Source organism: Amblyraja radiata, chromosome 30 (genome assembly GCF_010909765.2).
Source record: "Amblyraja radiata isolate CabotCenter1 chromosome 30, sAmbRad1.1.pri, whole genome shotgun sequence".
In the NCBI taxonomy this organism is placed as follows: Eukaryota; Metazoa; Chordata; class Chondrichthyes; order Rajiformes; family Rajidae; genus Amblyraja; species Amblyraja radiata.
The window spans coordinates 13,407,368-13,419,551 of NC_045985.1; positions in this window are offsets into that span (position 1 = coordinate 13,407,368).

A 12,184-nucleotide genomic window follows, 5' to 3' on the forward strand; every position below is an offset into this window, starting at 1 on the left:
AAATGCACGAGGTATCATTAACTATATTCAATTTAATAGATTAATTCAATGGCGATGTTCAATGTCACTTCACTGAATTTGGATAATGTGCACAACATGTAACATGCACAAGAATCTCACGGAAAAATTCGTTTTCATCTGAATTAAGTATTTGTATCATTTGAGTTACTTATTTGTTTGTTTTCCTTTGTGTTTTATTTTATTTTTTTATTGCTTACAAGTTTATTTGTGTTTGTATTTTTTAACATGTTCAATAAATTAATTTAAAAAAATTAATAAAGTAAGTACCTTGGTGCTTTTAAGATGGAAATCATCCTAAAAATGCTTGGCTGTGCAGCTTGTTTTTAAACTTTATTTTTGAATATTCCTGCGTGCAATTTGTAATTGCAATATTTCCTACATTGCAAAATAGTGGCTGCATTTCCAAATTATTTTGTCAGTAAAGCACTTTGGAGTCTCCTGTGGGGATATTGTATGAATGCAAGAAGGTTCTTTGTGGCACGAACTTGGGCTTGGAAGAAACACTCCATTTCCAATGCTGAAACTGAAGTGAGTAGACAAGTGGCCGAAGGTGTCCGCGGCCTTGGAATGGAAATTGGTCGCTCGCCCTTGCCCAGAAATGGAGACAGAGCCGCCGAGAAATGGAGGAGGGCAGTGCGAAACTAAACAGAGGAAAGTGGTGACTATTTGGAAAGTGAGGGAGATAAAACGATAAAAAAGATAAAGAACTGGACAAGCTAGATGCAGGAAAAATGTTCCCAATGTTGGGCGAGTCCAGAACCAGGGGCCACTGTCTGAGAATAAAGGGGAGGCCATTTAAGACTGGGGTGAGAAAAAACGTTTTCACCCAGAGTTGTGAATTTGTGGAATTCCCTGCCATCGAGGGCAGTGGAGGCCAAGTCACTGGATGGATTTAAGAGAGAGCTAGATAGAGCTCTAGGGGCTAGTGGAATCAAGGGATATGGGGAGAAGGCAGACACTGGTTATTGGTTGGGGACGATCGGCCATGATCGCAATGAATGGCGGTGCTGGCTCGAAGGGCCGAATGGCCTCCTCCTGCACCCATTTTCTATGTTTCTAAAACATTAAAGTGGTGAACGAGAGCAGCAGCGATACAGACATAGAGTCACACAGCACGGAAACAGAACTTTCAGCACAGCTGTTCCATGCCGACCAAGATGCCCCATCTAAGTTAGTCCTATTTGCCGCGTATGGCCCATGCACCCCATCTAATCTTTCCCGCCCATGCACCTGTCCAGATGTATTTTAAATGCCTCAAACAACCGCCATATAGTACCCGAGGAAGCGGCGGGGGAGGGTTGTGGCTACGACTGAAACAAGGAACGTTCCCCGTAGTCTACAGAGAGGTAGGCAGAGCCTGATCCCTAACGGGTTCCCACCCGGAATGTGGAATTTGTTTTGGACCAATTCTTGCACAGATCAATTCATTAGAAAACGAATCTATTGCGTGAAGAGGAAATGTTGGAAATACGATATAAACACAACGTGAGAGCGGGCTTTAGGATCCGGGGGAGCCCGGAGCTGTGGACCCGCCGCGGCTGCTGCTGAACCCGCGGTCAATGGGGTTTGGGGCGCGAAACCATCAATGAAAGGGGCGGGGCCCGGCTGAGGGGAGGCGGAGCTCAGCCCCGTCAATCACAGCCCTGACCAGAAAGTGGATGTCATTTGTAATCAGCTTCGGGTAAATTTCATTCCCTTAAACTAAATACATCAGTGCTTCCTATCGTGAATTGTTCATTATGTTAGGCTGTACAATAATATTACTTATACAGCAAATACTATAATGAAGAAGGGTCTCCTCCAGTGATGGAAATGGGTTTTAGGAACTAGAGGGTACGCTAAGGTCCGTCAGGCTGAAGGGGGGGGAGGGGGATATTTTTAATGTGCGGTCATACCCATGTAAGAGTACACGAGTGCATAACTTGTTTATTGTGTATTATATGACACAGCTGCTTTCTTGCTATCTCTCTCTCTCTCTCTCTCTGTGGCTCTGCCCATCGTCTGCTTCGGTGAAGGAAGCTGGTGATTGGTTACAACGCCCCTCGGAGACTGTGTCTGATTGGCCATCGAGTGACCAGTGCATTACGTGATTGGACACAATGGCCTTGGAGACAGCAGCTGATTGGATGGGAGGGAGACCGATTTGTTGATTGGACGGGAATGTTCAGGGAACCAGGTTGGTGATTGGTCACAACGCCCCCGCTGAGACTGTGTCTGATTGGCCATGGAGTGACCAGCGCATTACGTGATTGGACACAATGCCCTTGAAGACAGCAGCTGATTGGACGGGAGGAGACCGATTTGTTGATTGAACGGGAATTTTAAGGGAAGCTGGTCGGAGATTGGACGCAACCCCCTTCGAGACAGCGGTTGATTGGCCGCCAAATAATCGGGCACAAAAACTGACAAATAGGTAGAAAAAAAAAAAAATCGGAATTGCAATTTAAATCTGATATAAGGTACATAGGGTGGGTATCGATTAATTCTAAACAACAGATTAAAAAATAATCTAACCCCATTAATTAACTCAAGGTGTATTATGATGTGTTCTACAGTATGAAGTGTACAGCAAAACTTGCACTTCCAGAGTGGTCTATCATGTTGTTTCTTCAGTGGACCACCGATTTATTTTAAGAGCAAAACATAATGTGCTGGAGAACTCAGCAGGTCCAGCTGGATCTATGGAGGTCCGAGAAGGTTCTCGACACAAACGTCACCTATTCCTTCTCTCCAGAGATGCTGCCTCACCCGCTGAGTTACTCCAGCATCTTGTGTCTATCTATGGAGGGAATGGCTAGGCGACGTTGAGGGTCGGGTCCCTCCTTCAGGCATTTTTAAAGGGGTTGGGAAAGATCGAAAATTTTACGTATTTAAACATTATGTTACAAATATAACTAGTAGTGTGGGGTAAAATTCCATGAGCTACAATTGCCACATACATACCGGGGTGGAAGATTGCAACCTTCACCCTGTTTCGACTAATGCAATCAACTCGACGTGCACAAACGGAAGATCAAATAGAAGTATCAAGTATCAAGTAGCCTTTATTGTCATTCAGACCTTGCGGTCTGAATGACAATAAAGGCTACTTGATACTTGATACCTTGCGGTCTGAATGAAATTTTGTTGCCACGCTGGGAAAATAGCCCTGAATCATTCCAACGTTTCTGAAACTAAACTAAACTAATTTATCATTAAAAAAATCTCCAGACTTACATCGATCTGTATTCCTCAGTCAATATAATTGTGTTGTGACAGAACAAGTTGTCCAACAACTTTAGGCTGTGCACGCCACACGAAAGAAGAAGCCACATACATACCCAAAAGTAGAAATGTAGAAAGTTACAGTGTGTAAAAAAAATAGATATCTGGAACATTGTAGACTCCTTGTACCAAATTCAAAATTCTATATGTTGAAAATGTGCAAAGCAAAGAGGAGCATGTTCTCTAGAAAGGCTTATCCTAAAATAATTGATCGGAAGGGTGTGATTTTCAGTCAGGATGTTTGAATCATTCAGTCAGCGAGCTCGCGGTCCGGACCCCTTCTCTATTACCCTTCTACATAAAGCAAAGTGTCAATGCCTCTTCAAGTTCTATTAATCCACCCGAAGCTTCAGTTGCAGGTACAGCTGAAGGGATTTGGCGCTCGGGCAACGCTATGAATTTATATGAATTTTTAAAATCCGATACGTTTAAATCGTTCAAAGCTACAACCACAACGTGATAAATAACGCTAAATAAAACAGAAGCAAATAAAGGCAAACAGAAGAACTAACCTTGAAGGAGAGAGAGAAAACAACACGCATACAAATTACTAAATAATGTGGGTGTACAAAAATGCTGGAGAAACTCAGCGGATGAGATGCTGCCTCGCCCGCTGGGTTTCTCCACAATTTTGTTTCTACCTTCGTTTGTTCCAGCATTTGCAGTTCCTTCTTAAAATAACATGGGTGAATGCCTATACCTGCACAGCAGGAAGAAGCCTATGCTCGCGATACGGAGCCCTTAATGACAGTAAGTTTTAAGAAATTCTCCCGTGAATTTTATTCAAAGGAACGCGGCGTCATTAATACTTGGTCACAACACAATTATATTGACTGAGGAATACAGATCGATGTAAGTCTGGAGATTTTTTTTAATGATAAATTTAGTTTCAGAAGCGTTGGAATGAATCAGGGCTATTTTCCCAGCGTGGAAAAGTCAAAGACGAGACGACATTGAATTAGCACTGTAGGAGGATCTTTCAAGAAAATGTGCGGGGCATGTTTTATTACACAGGGTGGTGGGTGCCTGGAACGCGCTGCTGGAGTGGTGGTCGAGGCACATACGGTGGAGGCATTGCAGTCTGATGTGGGCTCTCCATAAAGACATCCTCTATGGAAAGCTGCATCTGGGAGGAGAACCATTGGCCTTCCCCAGCTACGTTACAAGGATGTCTGCAAGAGAGATATGAAGGTGTTCGACATCGATGTGGTGTCCTGGGAGAGCCTTGCAGCTGTCCGCATGAGGTGGAGAGGTACCCTGAACCAACATCTCAAAATGGGGGAAGAGAAACTGTTGAACGCAGCAGCAGACAAGTGGGGCACGCAGAAGGAGCGCAGCAACTTCAAACAACCAGAGACCACACGCAAATGTGACCATTGCGACAGAGACTGCCACTCCCACATTGGTCTCTTCAGCCACAAGCGACGCTGCTCCAGCCGAGGTTTGTAACAAGAAGCCAACAACTAGGATGCATCACCCATGGTCAGTCATGACCGAGGGGGCCCACAATGTTAAAGTTCTGATCTTGAGAATATCACATCTTTGAATTTTCAAGGCAGTCTGGGTGTTTATTACTATTTCCGTCACAAAGGTCAATTTTGTAATTATCTACAATTAGGTAACAAAGTAATTATACGCTTTAATTTCAGGTCATCCAAGTAAGATGTATCATGTGTTTAAGAAGGAACTTCAGATGGTGGAAAATCGAAGGTCAAATGTAAAATTACCTAAAATGTATCATAGAAACATAGAAACATAGAAATTAGGTGCAGGAGTAGGCCATTCGGCCCTTCGAGCCTGCACCGCCATTCAATATGATCATGGCTGATCATCCAACTCAGTATCCCGTACATGCCTTCTCTCCATACCCTCTGATCCCCTTAGCCACAAGGGCCACATCTAACTCCCTCTTAAATATAGCCAATGAACTGGCCTCGACTACCCTCTGTGGCAGGGAGTTCCAGAGATTCACCACTCTCTGTGTGAAAAAGGTTCTTCTCATCTCGGTTTTAAAGGATTTCCCCCTTATCCTTAAGCTGTGACCCCTTGTCCTGGACTTCCCCAACATCGGGAGCAATCTTCCTGCATCTAGCCTGTCCAACCCCTAAGAATTTTGTAAGTTTCTATAAGATCGCCTCTCAATCTCCTAAATTCTAGAGAGTATAAACCAAGTCTATCCAGTCTTTCTTCATAAGACAGTCCTGACATCCCAGGAATCAGTCTGGTGAACCTTCTCTGCACTCCCTCTTTGGCAATAATGTCCTTCCTCAGATTTGGAGACCAAAACTGTACGCAATACTCCAGGTGTGGTCTCACCAAGACCCTGTACAACTGCAGTAGAACCTCCCTGCTCCTATACTCAAATCCTTTTGCTATGAAAGCTAACATACCATTCGCTTTCTTCACTGCCTGCTGCACCTGCATGCCCACTTTCAATGACTGGTGTACCATGACACCCAGGTCTCGCTGCATCTCCCCTTTTCCTAGTCGGCCACCATTTAGATAATAGTCTGCTTTCCCGTTTTTGCCACCAAAATGGATAACCTCACATTTATCCACATTATACTGCATCTGCCAAACATTTGCCCACTCACCCAGCCTATCCAAGTCACCTTGCAGTCTCCTAGCATCCTCCTCACAGCTTTTAGATCGCATAATCGGAGCAATGAGTAAATAGCTGCCCAGCACTGAGCCTTGCGGTACACCACTACACTGCCTGCCAGTGAAAAGGACCACTCCTACTGCTTCCTGTTTGCCAGCCAATTCTAACTTGGAACTAATGAATCCCTCTTATGCCGTTCATCTCCACACACTTGGCACTTTCCAGAGGTGGCAATTAACCTACAGCACCCGCACCATGTTAAACTAACTGGTCTGTAATGTGTGGACGTTTGCTACCAATCGGAACTACTCCAGAATCTAAAGAGTTTTGAAAGATTATTACTAATGCATCCACTAGGAGACTTCGTTAAGCATGCAGCCTATCTGGAGGGGATTTATCAGCCTTTAATCCATGCAACACCAGGCTAAGGATCACTCAATTCCTCAACTCCTTTGGCGGTCCCCTGCTAAGGTCTTCCTTAGCGGTTCAATTTCCGCCATATCCTTGTTCTGATCAACTCACCCGTAGACTGCAAGGGATATTAACTAATCTCTTTCTTTCACATATCTATAAAAACTAGTCAGACATTCTATGCAGGTCTATGTTTCTCCCAGTCCATTGCTTTCTGGCCGCATTCCTATACCCTGATTTCATCCGCACTATTCAAGTCATTGCTGATCATCCTATGTCATCCCGTATCACAGCTGCCACTTCCATACCCATCTTGTATCCAATTGCATTCACAAGGGAGCACTCTTACACCCTCTTCCAACATCATCGCACCAATTAAGCTTGGCCTCGATATCCCGCTTTGGCAGGGAATTTACAGAGGGGCAATTCACACACCCGCAAGTCTTTGTGATGTGGGAGGAAAACCGGAGGAAACCCACGAGTCTGAAAACAGCACTGACTGCTCCACAGTAGCTCAGAAATATTAACCCTTCCCGTTCTAGATACTCTATACTGCCTACTTGCTGAATGTCGACAACATTTTCTGTTTTTGCTGGTAGTTTATGGTCAGATACACATTCCAATCTCTCATTCAACTGGGAAAAACTAAAAAATACACAGATGCTGAAATCTGAAATAAAGAAATGCTCAGCAGGTCGGTTAGCTTCTGTTTGAGAACAGAAGCAGAGTTAATAACTCAGGTTCAACACCATTCATCATCAGTATTAGATCTGAAATGGAAGGTCTGTTTCACCTTGCAGATGCTGTCTGACAGCTGAGCATTTGGGGCAATTTCTTCTTTTATCCCACATTTTAAAGCCTCGACATTTTTAGCCATGCATTTGGTTTGGGCCGCATACTAAATAATGTGGGTGTACAAAATGCTGGAGAAACTCAGCGGGTGAGATGCTGCCTCACCAGTGTATTTTTTAACATGTTCAATAAATAAATTAAAAAAATTAATAAAGTAAGTACCCTTGGTGCTTTTAAGATGGAAATCATCCTAAAAATGCTTGGCTGTGCAGCTTGTTTTTAAACTCCATTTTTGAATATTCCTGCGTGCAATTTGTAATTGCAATATTTCCTACATTGCAAAATAGTGGCTGCATTTCCAAATTATTTTGTCAGTAAAGTACTTTGGAGTCTCCTGTGGGGATATTGTATGAATGCAAGAAGGGTCCTTTGTGGCATGAACTTGGGCTTGGAAGAAACACTCCATTTCTAATGCTTGAAACTGAAGTGAGTAGACAAAGTGGCCGAAGGTGTCCGCGGCTTGGAATGGAAATTGGTCGCTCGCCCTTGCCAGAACTGGAGACAGAGGCCGCCGAGAAATGGAGGGAGGGCAGTGCGAAACTAAACAGAGGAAAGTGGTGACTATTTGAAAGTGAGGGAGATAAAACGATAAAAAAAGATAAAGAACTGGACAAGCTAGATGCAGGAAAAATGTTCCCAATGTTGGGCGAGTCCAGAACCAGGGGCCACAGTCTGAGAATAAAGGGGAGGCCATTTAAGACTGGGGTGAGAAAAAACGTTTTCACCCAGAATTGTGAATTTGTGGAATTCCCTGCCATCGAGGGCAGTGGAGGCCAAGTCACTGGATGGATTTAAGAGAGAGCTAGATAGAGCTCTAGGGGCTAGTGGAATCAAGGGATATGGGGAGAAGGCAGGCACGGGTTATTGGTTGGGGACGATCAGCCATGATCGCAATGAATGGCGGTGCTGGCTCGAAGGGCCGAATGGCCTCCTCCTGCACCCATTTTCTATGTTTCTAAACCATTAAAGTGGTGAACGAGAGAGCAGCAGCGATAGACATAGAGTCACACAGCACGGAAACAGAACTTTCAGCACAGCTGTTCCATGCCGACCAAGATGCCCCATCTAAGTTAGTCCTATTTGCCGCGTTTGGCCCATGCACCCCATTAATCTTTCCCGCCCATGCACCTGTCCAGATGTATTTAAATGCCTCAAACAACCGCCATAAAGTACCCGAGGAAGCGGCGGGGGAGGGTTGTGGCTACGACTGAAACAAGGAACATTCCCCATAGTCTACAGAGAGGTAGGCAGAGCTGATCCCTAACGGGTTCCCCACCGGAATCTGGAATTTGTTTGGACAATTCTTGCACAGATCAATTCATTAGAAAAACGAATCTATTGCGTGAAGAGGAAATGTTGGAAATACGATATAAACACAACGTGAGAGCGGGCTTTAGGATCAGGGGGAGCCCGGAGCTGTGGACCCGCCGCGGCTGCTGCTGAACCCGCGGTCAATGGTGTTTGGGGCGCGAAACGGCGGCGGAACCATCAATGAAAGGGGCGGGGCCCGGCTGAGGGGAGGCGGAGCTCAGCCCCGTCAATCACAGCCCTGACCAGAAAGTGGATGTCATTTGTAATCAGCTTCGGGTAAATTTCATTCCCTTAAACTAAATACATCCGTGCCTCCTATCGTGAATTGTTCATTATGTTAGGCTGCACAATAATATTACTTATACAGCAAATACTATAATGAAGAAGGGTCTCCTCCAGTGATGGAAATGGGTTTTAGGAACTAGAGGGTACGCTAAGGTCCGTCAGGCTGAAGGGGGGGGGAGGGGGATATTTTTAATGTGCGGTCATACCCATGTAAGAGTACACGAGTGCATAACTTGTTTATTGTGTATTATATGACACAGCTGCTTTCTTGCATCTCTCTCTCTCTGTGGCTCTGCCCATCGTCTGCTTCGGTGAAGGAAGCTGGTGATTGGTTACAACGCCCCTCGGAGACTGTGTCTGATTGGCCATCGAGTGACCAGTGCATTACGTGATTGGACACAATGGCCTTGGAGACAGCGGCTGATTGGATGGGAGGGAGACCGATTTGTTGATTGGACGGGAATGTTCAGGGAACCTGGTTGGTGATTGGTCACAACGCCCCCGCTATGGCTGTGTCTGATTGGCCATGGAGTGACCAGCGCATTACGTGATTGGACACAATGCCCTTGAAGACAGCAGCTGATTGGACGGGAGGAGACCGATTTGTTGATTGAACGGGAATTTTAAGGGAAGCTGGTCGGAGATTGGACGCAACCCCCTTCGAGACAGCGGTTGATTGGCCGCCAAATAATCGGGCACAAAAACTGAAAAATAGGTAGAAACAAAAAAATAATCGGAATTGCAATTTAAATCTGATATAAGGTACATAGGGTGGGTATCGATTAATTCTAAACAACAGATTTAAAAAATAATCTAACCCCATTAATTAACTCAAGGTGTATTATGATGTGTTCTACAGTATGAAGTGTACAGCAAAACTTGCACTTCCAGAGTGGTCTATCATGTTGTTTCTTCAGTGGACCACCGATTTATTTTAAGAGCAAAACATAATGTGCTGGAGAACTCAGCAGGTCCAGTTGGATGTATGGAGGGTCCGAAGAAGGTTCTCGACACAAAACGTCACCTATTCCTTCTCTCCAGAGATGCTGCCTCACCCGCTGAGTTACTCCAGCATCTTGTGTCTATCTATGGAGGGAATGGCTAGGCGACGTTGAGGGTCGGGTCCCTCCTTCAGGCATTTTTAAGGGGTTGGGAAAGATCGAAAATTTTACGTATTTAAACATTATGTTACAAATATAACTAGTAGTGTGGGGTAAAATTCCATGAGCTACAATTGCCACATACATACCGGGGTGGAAGATTGCAACCTTCACCCTGTTTCGACTAATGCAATCAACTCGACGTGCACAAACGGAAGATCAAATAGAAGTATCAAGTATCAAGTAGCCTTTATTGTCATTCAGACCTTGCGGTCTGAATGAAATTTTGTTGCCACGCTGGGAAAATAGCCCTGAATCATTCCAACGCTTCTGAAACTAAATTTATCATTAAAAAAATCTCCAGACTTACATCGATCTGTATTCCTGTCAATATAATTGTGTTGTGACAGAACAAGTTGTCCAACAACTTTAGGCTGCGCACGCCACACGAAAGAAGAAGCCACATACATACCCAAAAGTAGAAATGTAGAAAGTTACAGTGTGTAAAAAAAATAGATATCTGGAACATTGTAGACTCCTTGTACCAAATTCAAAATTCTATATGTTGAAAATGTGCAAAGCAAAGAGTAGCATGTTCTCTAGAAAGGCTTATCCTAAAATAATTGATCGGAAGGGTGTGATTTTCAGTCAGGATATCTGAATCATTTAGTCAGCGAGCTCGCGGTCCGGACCCCTTCTCTATTACCCTTCTACATAAAAGCAAAGTGTCAATGCCTCTTCAAGTTCTACTAATCCACCCGAAGCTTCAGTTGCAGGTACAGCTGAAGGGATTTGGCGCTCGGGCAACGCTATGAATTTATATGAATTTTAAAAATCCGATACGTTTAAATCGTTCAAAAGCTACAACCACAACGTGATAAATAACACTAAATAAAACAGAAGCAAATAAAGGCAAACAGAAGAACTAACCTTGAAGGAGAGAGAGAAAACAACACGCATACAAATTACTAAATAATGTGGGTGTACAAAAATGCTGGAGAAACTCAGCGGGTGAGATGCTGCCTCGCCCGCTGGATTTCTCCACATTTTTGTTTCTACCTTCGTTTGTTCCAGCATTTGCAGTTCCTTCTTAAAATAACATGGGTGAATGCCTATACCTGCACAGCAGGAAGAAGCCTAGGCTCGCGATACGGAGCCCTTAATGACAGTAAGTTTTAAGAAATTCTCCCGTGAATTTTATTCAAAGGAACGCGGCGTCATTAATACTTGGTCACAACACAATTATATTGACTGAGGAATACAGATCGATGTAAGTCTGGAGATTTTTTTTAATGATAAATTTAGTTTCAGAAGCGTTGGAATGAATCAGGGCTATTTTCCCAGCGTGGAAAAGTCAAAGACGAGACGACATTGAATTTAGCACTGTAGGGGGATCTTTCAAGAAAATGTGCGGGGCATGTTTTATTACACAGGGTGGTGGGTGCCTGGAACGCGCTGCTGGAGTGATGGTCGAGGCACATACGGTGCAGGCATTGCAGTCTGATGTGGGCTCTCCATAAAGACATCCTCTATGGAAAGCTGCATCTGGGAGGAGAACCATTGGCCTAACCCCAGCTACGTTACAAGGATGTCTAGAATTAGAACTTTTTAAGTTCTAGGCTAGAACTTTTTAAATATCGACACTTTTTAAAAACTTTTTATATATATTTATTTTACAGAACCATGCACATGAGGCATTTTTATGGACGCGCCTAGCACTTTTACTTTTACTATTTACCTGATTGGAGAGTCAAATGCAACGAAATTTCGTTCAAGGTGCACTGTGTCTAGGTGTATATCTGAATGACAATAAAGTTTTCATTCATTCATTCATTCATTCATTCATTCATTCATTCATTCATGTCTGCAAGAGAGATATGAAGGTGCTCGACATCGATGTGGTGTCCTGGGAGAGCCTTGCAGCTGTCCGCATGAGGTGGAGAGGTACCCTGAACCAACATCTCAAAATGGGGGAAGAGAAACTGTTGAACGCAGCAGCAGACAAGTGGGGCACGCAGAAAGGAGCGCAGCAACTTCAACAAACCAGAGACCACACGCAAATGTGACCATTGCGACAGAGATTGGCACTCCCACATTGGTCTCTTCAGCCACAAGCGACGCTGCTCCAGCCGAGGTTTGTAACAAGAAGCCAACAACTAGGATGCATCACCCATGGTCAGTCATGACCGAGGGGGACCCCACAATATTAAAGTTCTGATCTTGAGAATATCACATTTTTGAATTTTCAAGGCAGTCTGGGTGTTTATTACTATTTCCGTCACAAAGGTCAATTTTGTAATTATCTACAATTAGGTAACTAAGTAATTATACGCTTTAA